The sequence below is a fragment of the Phacochoerus africanus genome, chromosome 15, assembly GCF_016906955.1.
Source record: "Phacochoerus africanus isolate WHEZ1 chromosome 15, ROS_Pafr_v1, whole genome shotgun sequence".
Classification (NCBI taxonomy): domain Eukaryota; kingdom Metazoa; phylum Chordata; class Mammalia; order Artiodactyla; family Suidae; genus Phacochoerus; species Phacochoerus africanus.
The window spans coordinates 128,131,559-128,155,750 of record NC_062558.1 but is presented as its reverse complement, the minus strand read 5'-3'; the positions used below and the strand labels follow the sequence as shown (position 1 = coordinate 128,155,750).

The 24,192-nt window shown below is 47.1% G+C and overlaps 1 long non-coding RNA gene across 1 annotated transcript in view; it reads right to left on the bottom strand.

The window, feature by feature from the left end:
- LOC125116659 (uncharacterized) overlaps window positions 1-15,037 on the bottom strand; it is a 60,251-nt gene extending 45,214 nt beyond the window's left edge. The window contains exons 1-2 of the long non-coding RNA XR_007132398.1: window positions 14,920-15,037; window positions 8,183-8,297 (exon numbers count right to left, since the gene is read on the bottom strand). This is a non-coding gene — a long non-coding RNA (uncharacterized LOC125116659). The remainder of the gene's footprint in view (window positions 1-8,182; window positions 8,298-14,919) is intronic.
- Window positions 15,038-24,192: the final 9,155 nt, after the last annotated feature.

Here is a 24,192-nt window from a genome sequence, read left to right as displayed (position 1 = left end):
GACATCTGAACACCAGCATCACGCAGTGAGACACGGAGAAGGCACAAAACTCTACCTCGCCACCTTTTTAATGAGTAAAATCCTCTGGCTGCTGCCAGGGCCCTCAGAGACCAGCTATTAATGAGCGCTTAGAATAGACTGTGCCGGTTTTATACGTGTACGGTGGCCTGGGAGAGACACTTCAATTTCCATTTTACATCTGCTGCCATGTTCAAGTGTCTCCTTAAGGGCAGGAAAACACTTGGCAAATTCTGTCTTTAAAGAGACATGTTCAAAGAGAGCGTTCCTCCCCACAGCCACATTCTATATGTGAGCACTTTTCAATTTTCAAAGCATATATTTAGATTATGTATATGAAAACCTGAGCAGCGCTGGTAGGCAGCCGGGCTGCAGCTGCGCACACAGCTCTTCCTGCCTCTGGGGGCTGCCAGGAAAAGGGCTTCCCTTGCTGGGTGCAGGGGATGGAAACCGCGGATGTTTTGTTCCTATTTACAGACCCTGGTCCTGGCTAGCAGGTGATGTGGGTCAGAATTTGATGAGCTGAGATGTGAGGGGGTGGGGGGGCCTGGACCAGAGCGTGAGCCAGGAGGAGCCCAGAAAAGGAGGCATGACTGGCCAAGCCACATGGGGTTCAGGTGATGGGGCTGGATTCCTGTGGCACCCTTGCACGGGGGTCTTTGCAAGATGAGAGGAGGGTCTTGAGGAGAAAGAAGGAAGAGGTGGAGATAAGAAAGGACTTTGGAAGGCTGCAGATGCTTCGAGGTCTCAGTGACAACCCTGTTGTCACAAGAGGCCATTGTCTGCAATGGGGAGTGAGTGTGAAGGCTGGGAACATACCAGGTGGCCTCGTGGTGTGGCAGAAAGCACAACCTCTAGCTCTTGCACTGACCACAGGCTGCTACCACAAAAATACCACAGGTGATGGTGTAAACAGACACTTATTTCTCACAGTCCTGGAGCCTGGAAGTCCAAGATCAAGGTCCAGCATGGTCAATGCCCAGGGAGAGCTCTTTTCCTGGCTTGTGGATGGCCACCTTGTCACTCTGTCCTCACCTGGCAGAGAAAGGGAGAGCCCTGCAACCTTCTTCCCCTTATAAGGGCACCAATCCATCATGGGGGCTCCACTTTCATGACCACATCCAAACCTAATGACCTCCCAAAGTCCACCTCCAAATACCTTCAAACTGGGAGTGAGGCAACAACCTATGCATTAGAGCGTATATGGGAACAAGGGACAGACATAAACATTCAGTGCTTAGCACCAGCTGTGTGATATTGGGCAAGTTGCTTGGCCTCTCTGAGCCTCTACTTTTCATCTGTAAAATGGGATCATAATCCTTCTCCCTGTTGTGAGGATAGCATGACTTGCCACACGTACAGTGTGCCGGGGACATGGGTAGACCTGGCTCAGTGGTGTCTGTGTTTGTTTCTACAGCCCGATAATCACCTGAATCCTCCAGAACAGAAAAGCCATCCCCCAATCAACCTCAGAAGACCCACAGAATAAATGTGTCATGAACAGAAGAAACCGAGAGATATAAAACATATCCATACTTTGAAAGGGGACGGTGCGGGATGAAAGTCTCTGACAGTGTGAATTACTGTTGATTTCATCATCCTTGCCAGCCCCAGAAAGCACAGTGCTTCCAGCCCTAGGCCTCTGGCATCCCATGGCGTTTCCAATTATCTCCAAATATGTTACAAAACTCTGACCAAAGCTAACTTGAGTTTTCTCTAATTCAAAAAGTCACCATTCTCCGTCAACAGCACTTTGGCAAGGCGGAGAGGTGCCACAGAACCAGGCTGTGGCGGGGTCAACCTGCTGCTTCTCCCATTATTCCTCACTCATGAGTCTCTATGTTCTCGGGGTAGCAATGTGTCTAGTGAAAGACTCTGCTTCCCAGCCTCTCTTACAGCTAGGTATGCCTGCGTGACTAACATCTAGACATTGAAACAAGAGAAACTCATAGGGAAGGACTTCAGGGAAAGGTCTTTGAAAGCGAGGAAAAATGACAAGAGAAAACCCCCTTTGTTTTACCCTCTTACTTCCTTCCTGCTAACTGGAATGTGGACACAATGGCTGGAGCTGCAGCAGGCATGTTGAAATGCTGAGGATGGAAGCCAAATGTTGGGAATGGCAGAACAAGAAGAAAAACACACAGCCTGGGTCTCAGATGATCATGAAGCCACCCCACCAGCCTACCCAGGATTCTTGTCCACTAGAGGGGAAACCTTTACACACTTAGCCATTATTAATGGAGTTTTCTGTTGGGTTCAGCTGAACCTACTCCTAATATATATATTTAGTTACTGGAGGCTGGTGATTGTGTGAAAGGGAAGCTCTGGGTCCCTGGCTACTAAACCATTGTTGGCAGGAAACACAAGTGGGGAGGGGGACAGACAGAACATCATGGTGCAGGATGAGCATCCAAGAGCACCTTCCCATGAGTGCCCACCCATCTTAACTAGTGCTAGACCCCAGGTAGAGTGATCCATCCTTCTCCGTTTTACCTTCTAGAGACCTCCAGCCTAAGCCAAAATCCAGTGCAGGGGGAGGGTACTGCCACAGGAAAAGGACATGAGTCAAAATGAAGCCTGGTTCCAATCCTACCTCTGACTCTTAACAGCTGTGTGACTTTGGACAAACCACTTAACCCTTGAGTTTGAGTCTTCTTCTCTGAAAAATGGGAATCACCAGTAACACCCACGGCAAAGGGCTCTGTGGACAATGTAAATAAAGTAGCTGGAATTTAGCCCCTGAGAGTGATAGCTGTGATTATTACAGATTAGTTGTGAACCAATATTATTATTTTCAGAGAGCCGTCTTGGGGTAATGGCACATCCTCTCTTTGTAAAGGCGTGAGGTGGCAAGGCTTTGGGCAGTGGCATTGCTCTATTTTTTTCTCATGTTAAGGTGGAATTGGCTCTAGCACCATGAAGGTCAATCCTAACTGTCTGCGAACTGGAAAGAGGACAGGACTGGCAGGGAGAGACCCAGCTTCTGTCACTGCTTCACCATGAATTAGCTGTGTGACCTCAGGCTAGTCACCACCTCTTTCTGAGCCTCAAGTCCACAACCCATGAAATGAGGATGCTAGACTCTATGTCTGGGACCCCTTCCAGCATCCAAGTGCAGCAACCCACGTGAATACAGGGGAGCCTGAGAACCAGGATCAGAACAGTCAACGCACCTGCTGTCCTTCTACCTGCTGTCAATTTTTCCCCCAGTCTCCTCAGCCCCTCAGTCATTCACAGTGTTCTTTCCTATTATATTCCTGTTGTATCAAGGGCCTGATCTTAAGTCTCATTTCTGCAGACACTGAGGCTTGATCTAAAGACTGGGGCAAGGAGAGTCTTGAGAGCATCAGTTGAGCCACTTGATGTCAACTTGATGTCAAAATTCAGATGTGCAAAGCCAATAAATTGGAAGCTTATTGGTTTGTAAAGGAATCATCTGGAAGCACAAATAATCTTGCCCATCTATGTCTTACTCACATGGGTCCCTCACGCAGATGATGGGAAGCAAATTATGCTGAGCGATTGGCTACCAAGCTTGAGGCCCTAACCACATGTTTAACATACAGGATTAATTCAGTCCTCTGTGTAAGAATCCCTCAGGTAGGCACCTCATCCGTACATTGCCAACAGGGTAGAGGGCCATTAGAGTTAGATATTTTGCTTAAGTTAAGGTCATGCAGACAATAAATGGTTGAATCAGGATTGGAATCTAGATCTAATCTAGGTTGTCACCATAGCACCATAATCTGGAAGCCAGAAAGAGAAAAAGCACAAAATGGGGTGATGCCAGGCAACAGAAGAGACTATGTGACTCTGTGGCTATGTGACTTTGGGACAATGGCAGGATCTCTCCCTGCCTGTGTTTTCTCAGGTATTAAAAATGGGCATTGGATAGATCAGAGCCCCATTCTCCAGACTGGGACCTGGTGGGAGATGTCCAAGCTGCGAGGATGCCCCCACCCCTTTCCACACTCAATACGTCTCCGGGCTGCCAAGGACACAATACCCTTGGGAACCTCTCGATGGACAGAAGGCCGGGGACCTTGACTTTACACATCTTCTCTTCCCTGCCCATCTCCAGGTGCCCACCACCTCGTGGGTGTCTCCACTGGATCTGCAAATCCAGGCAGGTCTGCTTACAAACTCGAATGTGTAACATCTGGGCTGTGTGGGATAGCTGGCCTGTTTGACTCCTCTCTAAATGGCCACCCAACTCCCACTCTACAGACTCTCGCCACCCAGTAGTTTCTTTAGGGGATGGGGGCCCCTCAACTGCACGGCTTACCTGCATCAGCCGTGCCGTGCCAAATGATGTAACCATTCCATGGAATCCTATGAGACTTTTGCAACAAATAGATGGTGTTGCTGCAAAAAATTTAACAGGTCAACAATTGACACTGGAACTCTTTCAGATTTGCCAATGAATCTGATGCCCACGTGTTGCCAAAAGCATTTATTGTCCCATAATTTGATTTACTTTTTTTTTTTTCCATGCTGCTCCTGGTGCCTGCAAGTAGGGGCAAAATGGCTGATGTCTCCAGATGCCACAGAGGCTAATAAAGCTTGCTGTGCTCCCAGCATGCTCTCTGCTGTCAGAAACCGGCAATTAACTTAATAGGGTTCTTGAAATGGAGTCGATCCGGGAAATGCGGCATGTGTTGACACTCTCCCGCTGATCCAGGCAGCCTCCCACCATTGACTTGCAGGGTCTATTTGCTATTTGAATTATTTAGGAGCTTGTTATGTGAATTAAAAAGCAGCACTTTGCAGCATTAAGTCTAATATTTTATGATCTTCAATTGATTAGGTGGGCTTTCAGGATTACATGGAAAGGTTAAGATAAAACACACTTCAGACAGGCAGCTCTCGCCAGTCAGCTTTGCTTTTCAAAAACCTAGATGAAAACCCAAAAGAGATGGCTTCCTTTTTCTCTTCCAAGCGAGGCTTCTGGAACCTGCTTTCGAACCATCAAAGGGCTTTTCCACCCTGAGGATCCCAGGTGCCCTGGGTTCTCAGGACAGGCAGGAGGCTGGTCCCTCATTTCTCTACTTTTCTTTTGTCTCTTTCTTGGAACAAAGATACCAGTGATGACAGGATGCCCAGAGGGACTGCCTCCCAAGCCTGGGCCTGCAAGGGGAAAACACTGCCATGGGTTCCCAGCCACTCACTTGGACCTGGATGGGTACCACGGCAGCACCTGCCCTTGGCCAAGGGTGTGGGTAGCATACGCCCCGTGCAACACCAAGTTTACCAAGTGCCAAGCTCCAGAGGACCTCCCCTGCCACGAGTGCCAATTTACACTTTCCTGCCCTGCCACCACCTATCCCCAGGCCAATGACAATAGCTTTCTACAGGGATTTTCCCATCAGTCGCATCCCCATCCACACTACATTCTGCAGCCAAACACTGTGGGTTTTCTAAAACTCAAGTGGCTCTGGGACCCCAGGTCTGACATCTCTAAACCTCCACATCTTCACCTGGACCACAGGCTACTTAAAACTCACGTCACAGTATAATGGAGAAGGATTTAAAGAGGTAACAGGGGGCCTGGAACAGAACAGATACTTAATACATTAAGGTCGTTATTATTTTTAACTCTTATAATAAACCTCATCCAAGCTCAGGATTTTTTTTTTTCCAGAACACCATAAAGATAGTCCCTGATCCCTGAAATCAGCAATCCTGTGCAAAACTAACATCTGCCACACCCCAACCCTGCAGCCAGTTCTGAGAAAGGGGATGGATGCAGCATAGCCCTCCAGCCTCCAGAGGGCGCTCCACTTAATAGGGGAGGCAGCACTGAAGGAGTCCATCTCACCCGAGGCAGAAGGAGGGATGTATGTTGAGGGGTTGGAGGGTGGGGGAGAACTGAGCCAAGTCTCTGGGGATCCGCTGAGAGGAGCCTAATCCTGTGACCCATGACCCATCAGATCTGGAGGATGTGCCATTAGGAGGAGAGCAGGCACTTTGACAACTGCAGCAGGAGGAAGAGTGTCTGGATGATGAACAGGGCCCTCTTAGGAGACTTCTGCCCTGAGAGGTGAGGCTGTCACTAAAATCTCTTAGGGAAGAGGTTATCTTCAGGACCTCTCTGCCAGAGGGAGGCCCTGAAGCCAGGAAGTTGCTCTCTGGAATTATCTCACCACCACCACCAATAACAACTGCTGGGTCTGGTTTTTTAAAGGAGTAAGGTCCTCACCTTGGGTCATATAGATGAGCTTGAGGGGGCTAGGGGCCAAGGAGACTCTAAAATATGTGAAAAATCTTATGTGAATGTATGCAGGTACATACGCGAGGTAGAGGTTCTATAAAATTCTGTTTGTCAAGACAGGCTAACTGCTAGCTGCAGTAACAAATAATCCCTAAATCTCAATGGTTTAATACATATGTCCCAGAGCAAGCAGGCCAATAAGGCATAGGTAGTGAAAGGTAGGATTCTGTTGGCAGGGCCTCCACCATTTTCAACACGTGGTTTCCAGGGTCACCCTGAGTCACATCCTGTTGGCAGGTGGAGGAGAAAATGAGCATGAAAGATCTTACAAGAAATTTTAAGGCCAGACCTGGAAGTAGAATACATTACTCCTGCCCACATTCCATTGGCTAGAACACAGTCACATGAGGCCCTTGGCTGCAAAGGAGGTTGGGAAATGTAGTCTTCCTGTGTACACAGGAGGGGAAGAAAACTGGTTTGGAGATCACATCTCACAGCCTTGCAAAGGAACTTGTGTAGAGGGGAGATAAAAGGGCAGGGGATGAAAAGGAGAAGAAGTACCATTTGCTTTATGTACATTATTCACTTAATTCTCACTACTAATAATAGATTTTTTTTTACTTAATATCCATCTTATAGAGAAGAAAATTGGAATTCAGAAGACTGAATCACTTACAAAACATCACACAGTAATGAGTGGTGGGGCCCAGAATACGAATCCTCTCTTGTCAAGATACAGATGTAAAGGCATCTCATTTTACGACTTTTACATATTATATATTTTGAGTAGGAAGGCAATTGTGGATGGAGAAGATAATTTTGACTTTGTATTTGGGGGTCAGTTAACATCTATTGACTTTTTACTCTGTGCCAGACACCATTCAAAGTGCTTTTCTATATGTGGAACAATTAACTCCTCTAATAACCCTCTGAGGTACCTCTAGCTATTATCCCAGCTTTATGGATGAGGAAATGGGAGCACAGAGAAGTTACATAGTTTGCCCAGGATCCCCCAGCTAGTAAGTGAGGGACCTGGACTCCAACCCCAGTGGCTCGGCCAGTTCCAGAGACAAACATTCCTTCTCGTGCATGCACTCACTCAGCGTGCAGTTGCCCTTGGCCACCCCTATGAGTTCAAGACAAGCAGAGAATGTGTCTCCCTCATGCCCCACCTTGCAGCCCAGGCCTGCCCCTCCCCCACCTCAGAAGTCATGGTCTGAGGGCAGGCCTCTGCCCAAGGGCGTGCTGACATGCCAGCAGAGTCCCCAGCCACTGGCAAACTGAAAGCCCCATGGCAGAGCCCACTGGTCCATGTTGGGCAGGTACTGTAAGTCCACGAGCAGCTGGCATCTCTTCTCAACCCCATTCAATCCACCTGATGGCTTCATGAAAGTGGATTTTTACTATCTCTGACCACTGGGTCATTTAAGCCAAAATAAATTTGGCTACTGGCGCCAGAAGCAGACCTAGGGTGTACGAGGAGGGGAACGAAGGCAGCCTGGTCCATACTCAGGCCCCCTGGCCTCCAAGAGGCCGGGTCACATGGGGTGAGGTCCTGGGGATGGGGCAACATCTCACACAAAGTCAAGGTGTTGACTTGAGGCTCTTACCCAACAGCAGCAAGCTGGTGGGCAGTGGGGGGAGGGGGAGTGAAATCACCCGCAGGCACTCAAGACAGGTGGGCTCCCCACTGAGGAGGGGTGAAGGGCGTAAAAGTACCAAGGTCAAGAGAAGTGTCCCTCAGATGAAGGTGACACTAAAGCTAAAATTCCAGAACCAGAAGAGGGAAGGGGCAGCCCCATGTGCCCTGTCTGTTCCAGGACCCCTGGGAACGGAGATGCCAGGTCTAGAGTCAGTTGGATCAGATCAGAGCCCAGCTCCTCCAATTCATTAACCCCAGAGTTCCCACCCCTCAGTTTCTCAGCCTGTAAAATGGACACAACGCCATCTCACCTCACAGGCTGCAGAGGGTGGTCCAGTGCGATGGAGCACGCAGAGCACCGAGCACCAGGCCTGGCACGATGCTCTCCATGTTGGCCTGGGGCCTGGGGCCTCTACATACAGTTCTCTTAGAAAAAGACAAAAGAAAAAGGAATACACAATTCTTTAATCATCTACATCATCAAACAAGACACCTCATTCATAGCTGTTTCGTAATTAAAACAATCTCCCCTTCATTTTCCATAATCCTGCCTCCTGATCTTTAAGGCAGGTCAGTGGCCTGGTGAGGACCCGGCCCAGAGAACCGAGTGTTTCTGAGGTCAGCGTTTATACTTCGCAGCACTGTTCTTTGTCCAGTTGCTTCCTTCATCCCTGAAGCAGCCTGGGAGGTGGGGAGAGCTGACCTCATGACCCCCACTTCACAGCCAAGGTCATGGAGACTCCCCAAGGGTTTCCATGAGCAAGCAGCAGCTCTGAGCTCCAATGCAGGGTGTTGCTGGTGACACGGCAGGGGCTCAAAACCCTCTTAACTGCCTGAGGACCAGCACATGGGCACCAGGACTGTTAGGCAGAAGCAGGGCTATGAGTGTAGGCTCTGGAGAGAGACTGTGAGTTCCGATCCCAGCTCTGCCACCGGCTTGCTCCTGAGACCGTAGGAAAGCAGTGGACCTTCCTGCATCTTATTTCTAAAGTGGGGATGACATTACTTCCTACCTCCTAGGGAGCCATGGGTGCCATGAGACTCAAAGAGCTAATGATATGTGTAAAGCAATGAGAACAGGACCTGGCGTATCATAAGAACCATTATGTGTCACTACTAATTCCCCATGCGGGAAACCAGACCCACCCACCATCTGTTTGCTTCTGACGCTCTGTGCCCCTGGATGCAGCTGAGGCTGCATCTTACCCATCGTGGAGAATAAGTCAGAGGCGCAATGCCGTGTGGTGGTTCGAAGTGCAGGCTCTAGTTCCAAGTTCAGACCCAAAACCTCCTCGCTCTGTAACCTTGGCGAGCTCTCTGCTCTGAGCCTGTTTGTGCCTGCATAAGAGGGAATCATCATAGTCCCTGTTTCACAGAGATGGGAGTATTTTGTTCAGCGATGGAACCCATATGAAGCATCTAGAACAGTGCCTGGCACATGGGAAGTGCTAAACAAGTGTCTGCTATTATTGTACCGATGTCCCCGGCAGGCACCAGTTCCAGTACACGATCCAGTGGTGCTAAGCAACTAGTTTTGCATCCTTAAATGAATCGAGTATTGATACTTGTTCTCTGGATAGCCAGAGGTCTTCTCCAGCTTTTCTCCCAAAGGTAGAAGCCTGGGGCGGGAGTTGGCTACCAAGGATTGCCACTGTGTCCAAGATACTCATTGTTTATAATGACCTCACTGAGTAAATAAATAGGGTGAGATGCGGATCCTGGCCAGAACTTCCAGAAATACTCTGTCCCTGGCTCCAGCCTGGACGAGGAGACACAGTGACCCTGTGATCCTAGCCAGTTGACTCACCTTCCCAACAAGAGCTGAGCTGCTGATGCAGCCCCACCCAGCCTCTGTCTGCCTCCTTCAGATGGTCTGACAAGCCCAGCAGGAGCCAGCCTAAAGCAGCTGGCTTCAGTGAGAAGGAAAAGCAGGTGTGAATCTGTGATTAATGCCAAAGAGGCCACTCTAAAAAGCAGAGAAGAGCTCTGGCCAGGGAGCTTGAGGACAAAAGGCCAGGGCCACATGATGTGGCGAGGCGGGGGCGGGGGGGGGGGGTGTGACACTAAAGGGCAGATAGCACCAAGGTGGCACTGCTGTGCTATAAAGTGAGGGGCTGCAGGGGGCCTGAGCTCCAGGTAGGGTGGAAATCCAGAAGGCCCCCTCCTTGACCTCCAGCACCAGGAAGCTGTGGGGAGAGTTCAAAGAAACTGACTCCAGACTCTAGGTCAAAACTGGTCAAGGTAGAAAGATGGTGACTCCAGAAGAGTCCAATTAGCAACCTTCCTAAGAACCTAGATCTCCTTAGAACATTATTAATTTTGAAAATATAATTTCCATGCCAGTGATTTCACTTGGAATCTTGAATGACAGAACTGGGCACTCAGAGATAATGCAGCTCAACCGCACTGACTACAGGTCAGAAGACTGACTCCATTCATCCCTTCGGCAGGACTTCCTGAGCACCTACTGCATAGCAGGCACTGATCAAGGAGCTGGGACCTGCAGAGAACTAGACAAACGAGGTCCCCGTGCTCATGGAACTTAGATTTCGGGGATGCTCAGCAAATAGAAACATTCAGATAAGGATAAATATTAGGAAGAAAACCAAGAGCATTGTGATAGTGATGGGTCATGAAGATCTCACTATCACAAGAGGTGACAGTCGAGCTGAGGCCTGAAGCTGAAGCCGTGACAGAAGCAGAGCAAGAAAGAGCTCTGCCAGCCGGGGCAAAGGCCCTGAGGCAGGGACCCATTTATGGAAGCCCAGGAAAAGGGAAAGGGGAATATGACTGAGGTCAAGTAACCCCTGATGATAGTTTGAGGGCACTTTGCTTTGTGCCAGACACCATTCTAAGCCCTTTACTGGCAGCTTATTAAAAGCTCATAAGGACCTTTGAAGGTAGGATTCCATTATTAACCCCATTTACAGGTGTGGAAACTGAGGCCAGAGAAGTCACATAACCAGCCCAAAGTTGCCCAGAGAGGACAGGGCAGGCAGAATTCCCTCCCTGGCACTCCAAATCTAGGCAAAAGCTGGAGGACATAGACCCTGTGGGCCTCAGAAAGGAGCTAGGATTTTGTTCAAGTATCATAGGAAGTGATCAGATCACAGGATGTGTTAGTGGCCAGTGTAATGATTATTGAGAATAGGGAGTACCAGGAGCCAAGCCCCTGCCCACACCCTGGCAGGCTGCAGTGAGCCTGGGGTCTTGACATGATCCCCTCTCAGGCCTTCTCACCCCCCACAACCCCCTGCCCCGGCCTCACCCAGCGTCTCCCTTCCCAACTGGGTTTCACAGGTTTCCCAGCAAAACAGGCGCTCTGGTCATCCCCTGGGACCGCAGTGTGCAGAGCCAACCAAGCTGCCTGGTTCAGCCTGGCCTCCCGCCTGCTGGCTCCTGGGGCGTGGCCTTGCTCTCTCTCCTCTCTCTCCTCCTCTCCTCTCTCGAGTCCTCTCCATGCCTCCGGGGAACAGGGCTCTCCGGCAAAGGTCGTCTCGCGGCTCGTCGTCTCGTCGGTCTCTAGCATGCTCCGTCTCTTCCCTTCCTCCGGGGGTCACGGGGGTCGCGCTGGAGAAATAGGAATCCGCCTCACCTCCTGAGGATTCCTTCCTCCCTCCAAAGTGCGGTCTCGGGGAATGATCGTCTCAGAACAAACAAAGGGGTCAGGAAAAATCTCGTGGTCGCGATGGGGGGACAAGGGAAGGAGAGCCACCATCTCCGTCTACTCTCACTCCCCGGTGCCCCGTCGGGGCTCTGGGACAGAGAGGGGATGGCGGCGTCTCAGAGGTTGGGATGGTGCTCAGAGGATCTCCTCCTCTCTCGGGATGGCGCTCAGGGGTGAAATCGAGAGAATCAAAAGGAGAGGAGGTCCCTACTCGGGGTCTTCGGGGCTCCTCTGGTGGCGGGCGGGGGGACTAGAAGTCCTAATCGGGAAGAATGGGGGGGACGGAGGAAACCAGAGAAGGGCCATCTGCGTCGGCCATGGATGCAAGGGGAAGAGAGAAGTGCACGATATCGGAAAGAGATCAACTTCTCGCTCCGCTCCTCCGAGGTTTCAAGATCGTATCTCTCGTCTCTTCTCTCTCCCTCTCTCTCTCTCAGCAGCGCCTCCTCCTCCGGAAGCCCTCCAATGTCTTCGGGAGGCCAGGGTGGTAGGGTTAACCCACTCTCTGAGAGCCGGGACCACCAGCATCCCCCTGACCCGCCCGGCCCCGGAACTCTTATGCCCTCAACTCGACAGCGCATGTCCAGCGCCATAAGCCCCTGGTGACCACGGTGACCACGCGGTGGGCACCCGGCCGGTGGCGCGCACGCGCTGACCCTTGAGGGCACCTCGGCTCTGGCGAGACCCACAACCCGCGACCCCCGCGCGCAGACATATGAACGTTCCATCCTCGAACCTCGGCGACCCGAGGATCCCCAGCCTCGCGGTGGCACGGACTGATTGGCAGGTCCCCCCCCCAGGCGGGGATGGGGGCCGGGGGAGGGCTGTGGTGCACAATTGCTGTTTTTACTCCTGCCATCATTAATTCAACTATTGACAGAGAAAGGAGGGTCCGCCGCGGCTTTGTGTCACGCACTCACTGTAATTTACTTGAAAAGAATTAAATCACAATTACCTGCCATTCGTTTTGCATAAAACGAGCCTAAGGAGGCTGCAATCCCAGAGTGCTTGAAAGGACAACAGCCCCATTGTTGCCTTATTAGAACAATATTTCTCAATTTGAAACTTAAAACATTGAAATTAGCAGCTTTGTTTGACTGCGGTGGCCACGGATAGGCGAGACTGACACCCCACCTCGGACTGCAGACATTACAGTTAACGAGCATAATTTTCATTCATTTAGGTCTAGACCGATCTTTTAAAATCGTTGCATTTAGTGTACAAATGTACCTCCCAAATGTTAGAAAGGAAAACGTAATCTTTTGTCTGTTACCCTAGCCCGGTTGATAAATTATCTAAATGCCATGAAAATTCCTCTTGCTGGAGCTAAAATCAGAGCAAACTGTAATTAAGCCACCGGAGATTTGGTTAAATGTCCAAAGACATCACACTGTTTCTCAAATAAAGTTACTTCTGTTCTCATTTTCACTCCTTTCATGACATGGTCGTCAGGTAAATATGACTGATGAGCTTTTAGACCCAGGTTTTTAAAGCGTGTTTAAAATATTCAATTCTGCAAAATTACATCACCGTTAACTGGTGTGTTCAGCAAATTTGAAGCTAGGCTAGGTTTTTAACAACTTCTGTGAAAGTAAACTCTGCTTTTAGTGAGCTGTAGTTTCCATTAACATTAATGGTTTTTCAATAACAAAATGTAACTGTGCGATCAGGCTCCTCTATTAAAAAGAACCCAGTTAACTAATTGTAAGAAGCCTTGAACAACCAGGAAAAACTGCAAATTTAAAAATACAATTGGTAACATTGGGAATTGTGTTCACATAAAGTAGCATGTTATACTGCTTTATGGATGTGAAAAGAGAGATGATCTATTTCCTCTCCATAAATCTATAAATAAGGTTGAAAATGGAAAAGATGAATGAATAGAAAGATAGAACTTTTAAAATCTGAGTGGCAAAAAGCAAGCTGAAATGCAGATTTAGTGCCGGGAGTAATTAAACTGCGAAGTAAAAAAACCCTGTAACCTAGGAAAGCAAGTCAAAGAAAGAGTAAAAATACCTCTGTTATTGCTAACAGTGGACTTTCCTAACTTTAAAAAGTTTAATTTTATGATTGAAGTGTTACCAGTATTTTAAGAGGTTTAAAAAAAAAAAAAGATTGAAGGCTGCCGCTTTTTTTTTTTTTTTTTTACGATGAATGGTCATTTCCTTTAAAGAAAAACATTTTATTGCCTGTTCCTTTTTATTTTTAAAATGAGTGTGAAAATTATAATGTTTAATGTTATTTTGAGTGACTTAAAATTTGTAAGTAATGTTTCCTTTATTCTGTGAGAAGAGAATAAATATTTGACTTCAGCAGAAAACAAATTACATGCAGAAGGATCCCAGGACTCAACTCTATTTTCATGACTGGGCTTTTGAACAATAATCCATAGAAGTGGGCAGAAAGGGATTCATCGGGCAAATGAAACAAAGTCCCTGATCTATATTCCTATTCTGATATCACCTCCTGGAATATCGGCAACATTTTAAGTTCCAGTCTAAGCCATGAATTCCTTCAGAACAAATCAAATGTCTTTAAAGAATATTTTCTGTTTGAAAAGGAATTAAGCTCTCCTGAAAGAATTTTAAAGGTTGTGATAGTCACAGTCTGATAAAGCAGCACCTTTAATGAAATTCTAATTAGCAATTTCATGCACTTTGCTATTAGTCATATCAGATTAGTGCACATTTTCACAGCCTTCCTTTAATTAAGTGCACTTATTCCAAGTTTCAAACACTTTCCTTATAAGATGAAAACTGTGCTGAAATGTTATTTAGTAAACAGAGGAAGTGTGAAAGTGTAGGTGTGCGTGTGTACAGGGACGGACATTTTTAACTGTCTACAATTTTTTTTGCATGTAGAGTTGGTGAACTCAGGTTTTCATGCTTTCTTTCTTGCATTCTCGGTGTTTCTTTGACATCTAAAGGACCTATTCAAATCCTTAGCCCAAGTACACATCATGTGTGTTTTTGCCTAAAACATATTTTCTGTGTGTGTCTATGTGTCGGAAGATCTTTTGCCTAAAATGTCTTTTCTTTATGTTTGTGTGAGTGTGTGCGTGTGAGTGAGAGAGAGAGGGAAACTATGTAATATACAATATTTAGTTTTAAAAATCTCCTCTGAAAAGCAAGGAACAAGAATTTGCCTGTATAAAACCCCCATCCCCATCACCTTTCGAAGGCACCTCCTTTCCTTTGATAAGATTACATTCGACCTTCTAACTTTCATTCTGAAGCCCCAGCCAGGAGCAGGCAGCCAGCTCTGTGCTAAGCCGGATCCCCGGGCACCGGATGTCTTCCCTTCATTTCAGACGCCACTTCTCCTCTGCAAGAGCCCAGCAGTCAGTCCCAGCCATTCATTTCCACGGAGAGCAGGACCTACCTTAGCGACTCACACCCTGCAGACCCCAGAATCCCCAGCTCTTCCCTTCCTCCCAGCTTGCTGGAGGGTTGCTCCAATTCAGGGAGATTGTATTGTCTGGGAATCAAGCTGATCTTATCTATAGCCTTTTGTCAAGTGGAAATTTTTGTTGCCTGTTTTGCTCAGAGGTTGAAACTTGTAATATATTAACTAATTGCTTGCATCTCTAACACATGTTCTCATGTTGGTGTCATTCATTTATACTGTAACATTTTTGACATTTTTAGATTGTCTCTTGGGACTCCTGGGCCTCTTAGCAGTTCCCTCCATGAAGAGTGTTTGCCTAATCATTACTGACTGACATCTCAATAACAAGCAACCTAGGAGTTGGGCGCATCTATTGAAGAGTTCTGGGGTGTGTGCGTGTGTGTGCGTGTGTGGTGTGTGTGTGTGTGTGTGTCGCGCGCGCGCACGCGTTTTAATTCATGGTCTACTTTGTCAAGTCATGTGTGAGCCATAATTTAAGCTAATAATTACCAGACATGAATTCAATGAAACATTGGTGTCTACACTTTAAAAAAATAGTCCTGCATTTTAATGCATTCAGAAAACGTTTGCCTAGGGCCAGGCTGGGTCCAACACGCATATGGAAGCACTTTAAAAGTGATAAATGATTTGGAATCTACCCTGTCTACTGGTGTGCTTCTCAGGAAAGAAAATTAGAGCTAACAGGTGTTAGATAGGGAATGCTGGGGCATTTAAATAGAATTGTCAAAATGTTGGTACCAGATGTTGACATTAATGCACACAACTCGGAACGTAATGCCGGGCCGCCATTTAAATGATTATTTGTTTAAATTTCAAGTCGCCAGCAGGAAATCCTTACTTTGTTCATCACCTTTCTCTACACACCATCCGCCTGCTCTTTCCCCTACGATTTGCATCAAAGTGTCCTGGCTGTTCAGCTCACATATGCATGCTTTAAATAATCCATGCCTGTCAAATTTCATTTTTTCTTTTCAGATCATACTCATCACATCCCGATTCTCGCCAGCCTTGAAGTCTGCCTCAGTGTATTCCTATATGAGAAAAAAATGATTTAAATACTGCCAGTTACAGGATAATTAATCTTTGAACTACCCGGTAACTTCAAATGTATATACCAAGTAATCTGCATGAACTTGTAATTACTATGTATTTATACGATATTTTCCATGTAATCACCAAGTCGTTGCATGGTTATGTGAGCCTTGTAAATTATGGCGATAGCAGAAAACTAATCTCTCCCACGACACTGCAAAAAGCCCGTGCAGGAGCTGCCCGTATCCACTGAAGTCAATTAATCGAAGGATCCAGAAAGAGTCTATCCGTTAAAGGAAACTAGAAGGTTTGCCTGCAATAGTGTTCCAACTTTAAGAAATAGCAGGGGATTGAGAGACTGGTGAGGTGGGCAGAGAGCAGCCTTCCCCATTCAGCTTCCATACAAAGACTGTGATTGGTTTGGGGCATTTATTGCTGCTGCAGTTGAAAGGCAATTGGAAAAAAAAAAAAAATCTCTAGGCAAAGTCCACCATCAGCTCTGCAAGCAGCTTTGCACTGTGACATGGGGAAGGCCCTAAAATAAATTCCAATGTGAGTTTCAAGAGCCTACCCCGAGATGGATTTGATTTGTCATCTTTTTGAACCCAGTTAAAGCAGAAGCAAAATCTTCAGATTTTCCAGATTGAGGCACCTTGCCCCAAGTCTCCAAAGGTGTCTTCCTTCACAAACAAGTGTGTGTGCATATACACACGCATGTGAGCACATGCTCACACACTCATTTGATATCCTCAAAAGCTACATTGGACCATGAGGTCCCCTTGTTCAAAAGCAGTCATCCAAACGTTAAGGACCTTTCTCCCTCCTTGAGAGGCACCCTCCTTTCTCCTTGACTGGACTGCTGAGGTCTGTTTTTCCTGACCCAGGAAAGGATGGGGACATCTACAGTGCCATGGCCTTTCTGGGAGCTATCAGTGGCCACTCAGAGTAGAGCAAGGGCAACAGAGAGCCTAAATCTGTTCTGGATTCTGGACTTCCACAGAGTCACAAGCCTTCCTCCCTGAAGGGTCTACCAAGGCCTTGCTGCTCAGCTGACCCACGCTCAGACCCTGGCTTGCCTCCCACGCAGCTCCAAGACAATGTCCCCAATCTACTAAGGGTCAACAGCCATGTGGCTTAGCCTCCTTAAGCCTTGTCTCTTCAGAAGTTCACCCATTTAGAATTGCACTGTCCAAGATGGTAACCACTGGCCACAAGTGGCCATATACATATTCACTTAAATTAAGACTCTGTTTCTTGGAGTTCCCGTCGTGGCTATGTGGTTAACGAATCCACCTAGGAACCATGAGGTTGCAGGTTAGATCCCTGGCCTTGCTCACTGGGTTAAGGATCCGGAGTTGCCATGAGCTGTGGTGTAGGTTGCAGACGCAACTTGGATCCCGCATTGCTGTGGCTGTGGTGTAGGCCGGTGGCTACAGCTCCGATTTGACCCCTAGCCTGAGAACCTCCATATGCCGCCAGAGTGGCCCAATAAATGGCAAAAAGACAAAAAAAAAAAAACAAAAACAAAAAAAACCCCTCTGCTTCTTGGTTGTACTACCCACATTTTAAGTGCTCAATGGCCATGAGTAGCTGTCACATAGGTAGTGCAGATACAGAATCTGTTCAGGATTGTTGGTCTAGAACTCTACACACTTCTCTGCTCCCTGTCCTGATCTTTCCTTGCCCAGAGTCACTGGCATATAGGGCGTTGTGGGAAGAAGCCAGAGAGGTTTTCCCAAGGCCATTAAGAGGCAGCCTTGCCTCCTCAGGAAGACCTCTTCTCACTGTATGTGGCCTTTTGGGAAGAGCCAAGGTCAGATCCAAGGCTGAGCATGTTCCTCGAGCTCTGTGGACACTCACTGGGATTCCTTCTGGAGAACAAAAGCCCCAGACCCCTCAAAACCCTGGAAGCTATGTGAGTCCATGGAGGCCTTAAGTGTCTAGTGGTCAGTTCTGCTGGCCAAGTTGGTATCTGCATCATAGAGACGCTAGCCTTTGCTGGGATGTCACTCAGCCTTCCAGGCTAAGAAATTCCTGGGAGAAATTCTAATTATTTATTTTCTTTATTCATGTATTCTATTATTTCCTATTTGACTGATATTACATAAATCATTAGTGCAGCTGTTTTTCCAATGCCTACCATATGCCAGACCAGCAATCGCTTTAATCCTCAGAACCGGTGATCCCATTTTACAGATGGGAAGACGAAGGCTAGATAGACTCATTGATTCCTCCAAAGCCACATGGCTAGTCAGCAGTTGATCAGGATCCAAACCTCATCTTATTTCCACACACACAGGCCTATTCTTCAGCCTCATAAGAGCTGTCTCTGCTCCCAAGAGACAGACAAGAAACTAAGCAGGATGCCTAGCTTTCCAAATCCTCAGCAACAAGACTTCTCAGCATGCAATTTCCTTATCTGCTTCACCCTGATAATGGCTATTGATTAATCAGCCCTCCCAATCTGTGTTGGTTTGTAAATTGGCTCCATTCTCCACTTCTCCTCATAGGCTTGCCTCCTCTGCGATGGGATTTTGCAGCTCTCCTTTACTCGATAGGTGGGATGCATTTCACAGAGTGTATTTCTGAATCTAGGTTGGCCTTACGACTTGCTTGAGCCAATAAAATGTGGCAGAAGCAACACCGTACCAGTTCTGAGTGTAGGTCTCACAAGCCATTGCATCCTCTCTTTTTCTCTCTCTCTTTCTCACACACACACACACACACACACACTCTCTCTCTCTCTCTCTCTCTCTCTCTCTCTCTCTCCTGCTACCGCCAACCAAATGAGCCAGCTGGAATAATGAAAGATAAATGACCCAACTGTCGCCAGTACTTAGCTAATAGCCAGCCAACCTCCAGAAGCAAAGCCACCTCATTGCCCTGTGGCTGATCATGGATGCATGAGGAAGGAAGAACTGCCCAGCTGAGCCTAACCAAATTTGCAGACCCATAGAATTATAGATAAATGGTGACTATTTAAGTCACTATATTTGGGGATGGTTTTGTTTCACAATAGACTCTAACTACAGCACACCCCCCAAGCCAAGAAGAAGAAAGATGTTTTTCTTCTTTAATTGGCTGGTTATCTTTAGGGCTCTGTCAGCGCTTCTGCTGGAGACCCTGAAACCCATCAACGTGGTGAGATTCCATAGCACTCCTCCTATCACCTGTCCGGAGCCCCATGAAATCTCTTTGCTCAGGAAGCAACTGACAAAGGAGAATTTTTAGCTTAAAAAGTCTATGTCTGTGGCCACTGGGACATGAGATTCATCCCTCCTTTTGGTTCTGACTCTGGACCAAACCACCAAATCTCTCACATCCACTGAGAGTCTTGCTTTTCTTTTCTTTCCTTCCATTGCCAGGCATCCAGAGGAAAATGTGTGTTCTTCCCAAACCTATCAGCAGCCTGCACCCAACTCATTTCCCACTTTCCCATCGGATCCATCGATTCCAGGCTTTCCCAAGACTGGAATGCAACTCACATTGGAAATTCTATAAGAACTCGTGTCTCTGTAATGGTTCTATAGAGCCTGTAACACATTCCAGGCAGTCGGAAGTGAGATGCCAGAAGGTGAGTTGTGGCCAAGCGGGGCTGTTTCAGCAAACTCCATGGAGCCTCAAAGAAATGTTCCTTCCTTTGTGCTTCAGGTTACAGAGTTTTGCTCCATAAAGACATGTTCCTGAAATTCCTAAATACTTTAAACTCTACATGCTTTTAACAAGTAGGTCTGAGTCCCCTATCATGTGCAAGCTAGACTTGGAGGAATACAGTGAGGGAGAAAAAAGAGAACTATGCTAGAGAGAACTCACTGATGGACAGGTAGGAAAATGACAGCAGGCGTTGATAGGCAGAATGAAATGAGCATCAGCAGAGAATAAAACAAATGCTGGTATTTATAAACATTCAGTATCTTCCAAAGGCTCTTCCAATTTCTCTCCTTGCTTTAACAATGTTTTTAATCCTCACACCTCTCTTCTCATGAAAGCACAGTTACCTGTCCCATGTTACAGACAAGAAAACTAAGGCATAGAGAGGTTCAATAAAACAGACATTCCTCTACTGCCTTCCTGAAAGTGTACATGAGTATTAAATGTATGGAAGTTGAGTTATTGAATGATGTCTTAGAAATGGAACGCCACTTCAATGACATAAAACAGGACATATCTACCACAAATGTTGTACAATGTATACTTGATTATTTAAATACTTTAAATCACTAATGTATCCCAATGATTAAAACCCTAAAATATTAATTAAACCTAAATACAGACAAAAGCATGGCTAAAGTAATTTCTTACACCAAATCTCTGACCTTTTGGTTGACCCAAAATGGTATTTATAAAGCAAAAAGAGCCAGCTTTTTTTTAATTGAAGCATGGTTGACTTACAATATTATATTAGTTTCAGGTCTATGACATAGTGATTTGATATTTTTACAGATTGCTCACCATACAAAGTTAATACACAATATTAACTGTATTCCCTGTGCAGTACATTACATCTCTGTAACTTATTTATTTCGAAGACAGCCAGTTTTAATTTGGGTCAGAGCTCTGCTGGGAAGGAAGCATTGCAGCGAAGCCAGCTCTGAACACACTTGTGAGCTGAGAAGCCCAGCACCTGATAACCCAAAGCAGAGCCTGGGAGATGGTGAACTTGAATTTGAGCAAGGGCTACTCCCTCATTGTGGCTGGGTGTCCTTGAGCTAATTATTTAACCTCTGTGAGTCTCCATTCCTCGGCTTGACATGGAACTTTGATAACAACTTTTTGAGCCTCCTGGGCTTTTTGTCAGGATCAATTAGAACACACTGTGAAAGAGTTCTATAAACTCTTTTTTTTTTTTTGTCTTTTCTAGGGCTGCTCCCAAGGCATATGGAGGTTCCCAGGCTAGGGGTCGAATCAGAGCTGTAGCCACTGGCCTACGCCAGAGCCACAGCTACGTGGGATCCAAGCCACGTCTGCAACCTACACCACAGCTCACGGCAACGCCGGATCGTTAACCCACTGAGCAAGGGCAGGGACCGAACCTGCAACCTCATGGTTCCTAGTCGGATTCGTTAACCACTGCGCCACGACGGGAACTCTCGAGTTCTATAAACTCTTAAGCACTTACGTTCCAAGTCAGGCTTCTCAAAGTGTGGTCCATGGACCTGTAGCATCAGCATCACCTGGGAATGGGACCACATTCTCAGGCCCTAACCCTATGGAATGCGAGTCTCTAAAGGCGAGGCCCAGGAATACTTATGTGAGGTAAAGTTGGAGAACCACCACCTCTAGTGATGCCCAGGTTACGACTGTGCGCCCAGGAGAATGACGGAGCGTGGCCTTCCATTCTTAAAAGTATTTCACAGTGGATGATACATTGTATGGTCCCTACAAATGGCTCACATGAGCCTAAGCCTTCCTAAGAGATAGGGAATCCTCTTATCACCATGGAGACCAGGCTAGAAAATGGGAAGAAACAAGAAGCAAGGAAGGGAAGAAAGAAGGGAGGGAGGGAGGGCAGACTTTTTCGAGCATCTGCCTTTTGGGCAGCTAGAAACAACTAGAATTAGAATTCATGGGCATAGGCCCACGATCTCAGCGGTCCAGAGGATCCTAGCTGTTGGGACTATTTCTATGGCCACAATCACACGGTCATCGGTAAGTGCTAGAGGTCATTCACTGTCCCCTGGCTTTCTCGGAGCCTGGGTGTGGCCTCAGAATTCTATACACAGCACTCCTTGCAACTACTTACTTGCTAGAACTGACTTACTCACCCCTTCATCCTAGAGGTGAGCAAACTGAGGCCCAGACCATAACCCCTTCCCCCACGGCCTACGGAGCATTTGCAGAACTTGAGAGTGCCTCACAGAGGTAACTCTTCTTGGCCCTTTGCAACTCCATGCTACCTGAGAATGAGTTACCTTGGATGGCTGGGCCTGCTGAGAAGAAAGGAGAGAAACATTGCCACTTTGGGTGAAACAAGCCTGAGCCGTCTTGGGGGAATACACAACTTTTTTTAATGGCTGCATCGGTGGCATGTGGACGTTTCCAGGGCCAGGGACTGAATCTAAGCTGCAGCGGCAACCTACCCACTGTGGCAACACCAGATCCTTTAACCAGCTGCTCCAGGTGGAAATTGAACCTGCATCTCCACGGCAAACCTAGCCCACTGCACCATAGCAGGTACTCCAGTCACCTCAAATTTAACCAGGCAGAGCTCACCCATTGTTCAGAGGAAAAAGTGGAGGTGCAGTGAGATTAACTGGCTTGCCCTGGTGGCTAAAGAGACCTAACCTGAGCTTCCTGACACTGCTTGGTCCTTGGATATTTGATTGGAAGTGTTGATTGTCCTTCAGACTTAAGGACTCTCATTTGCTGCTGGCCTGAAATTCTTATCTTAGGGATTCCTTCCTTTAGATCTGAAGAACAACTCAGTTGGCAAGAGTCTTATTAGTGAGACTGGTGCCCTCATCTGAAAACTTGGGTCCTAAGTTGGCAGTGAATCAAGAACACGGTCATTTCAGCAGCTTGGCCATATGTGCAAGCCTATCGTTTTGCTATTTACTCAAAATTTTACTTTCAATTGACTGACTTTTTTCTTAAAATTTTTAATACATTTATTTTAAAAGAACGTATGACATTACTAAAGGGAAACCAGTTTCACCACCATAATTCACTAAAACCAACACATACCTTTCAAAATACCTTTAAAAATGTTCCTCATCACGATAACTCCACGTGCCGCAAATACCACACCTAAGGTCTGTGGAGTGCCAACATCCATAAGAAGGCGAGGTTAAGGGGTGAGGGGAAGGGATGGAGTTCCCGTGTCTGCCCTGAGACTGCACAGTGCTTTCCAGAGAAATCCCCAAGAGTGGAGGGAGGTTCAAACATGGCCTTGGTTAAACCAATTCTCTTTCAAGCTCAGTTTCTTCAGCACAAAATGAGGCCAAGCAGGATCCTTCTTTCCTTCCAGGAGACTTGGGAGGAACATTAATTAGGAGTGTGGCTATATGTGAGCTTTATAAACAGTGACGCAGCACAAAATTGAATGCTCGAGGTTATTGTTCTCAGGTCTCCCCACAGTGTGGGGCCGCTCCGCCTGAGCAGATGCAGGTGGTTACACAAGGAAGGGCAGTGTTTCAGGAACTTTGTAATACGCATGTGCCATGGCACCGTGCAAACACGAAACAGCAACTGTGAAAATGTCACTTAGACCATCAAGACTGGGCAGCACAAAAGTGCAGGTCATATGAGATCACGGTTGCCCTAGCTTCAGATTTCACACTGAGCCTCCTGGTGGCAAAAGCAAAAATGGAAAATAGTTATGAGGGAGAAAAGTATTTCACCTCATTTAGGGACACAAAGTTCTCCCTGTTTGAAATTTAAAAATTAGGCGTTCCCATTGTGGCTCAGAGGTAACAAACCACACTAGTATCCATGAGGACATGAGTTCAATCCCTGGCCTCACTCAGTGGGCTAAGGATATGGCTTTGCCATGAGCAGTGGTTGCTGTGGCTGTGGCTAGGCTGGCAGCTACATGATTGGACCCCTACCTTAGCAATTTCCATATGCCACAGGTGCGGCCCTAAAAAAGCCAAAAAAAAAAAAAAAAAAACAACCCCAAAAAAAAAAAATTCTCACGCAGTGTTTAAAATGTGGACACTAGGTGACAGGAAAAATAGTCTTAACCCAGGGCTGTACACCCAGCCTCAGCAGCCCCTGCAGATTCCCAAGGAAGCTTCTGGATCTGCCAGTGCCCCCAGCCCCCTCAGATACTTTAGGGGTCATGTTTTCTCTCTCTTTCATTTGTGAGTATCCCCGCAGCATGCACAGCAAGTGGGAAGAGTGCCTGACTGTGAGCCTGGAGCCCCAGGTCCCAGCCTGGGTTGTGGGACCCCATGCAAAACAGCTAACTGCCCAAAACTTCTCCATCTGGTGGTGCGGCCACTGAAAATCATTTTAGAAGAATTCTAATTGCATCTGAAAGGCTCATGAGGCATATTATAAATATGGCATGATTTCACCCATATTAAGTAAGTCTACAGGTGGATAAAAATGCCAGACCCAGAGCACTTAGGCACACAAGGATGGGTGCTGGAGCCAGTCTGTCTGGGCTCCCATTGCCTTTATCTGTGTGGCCTCAGGCAAGTCAAAAACCTCTCTGTGCCTCTGTTTCCCCATCTGTAAAATAAAAGATAATAAGAGTACCTACCTGATAGA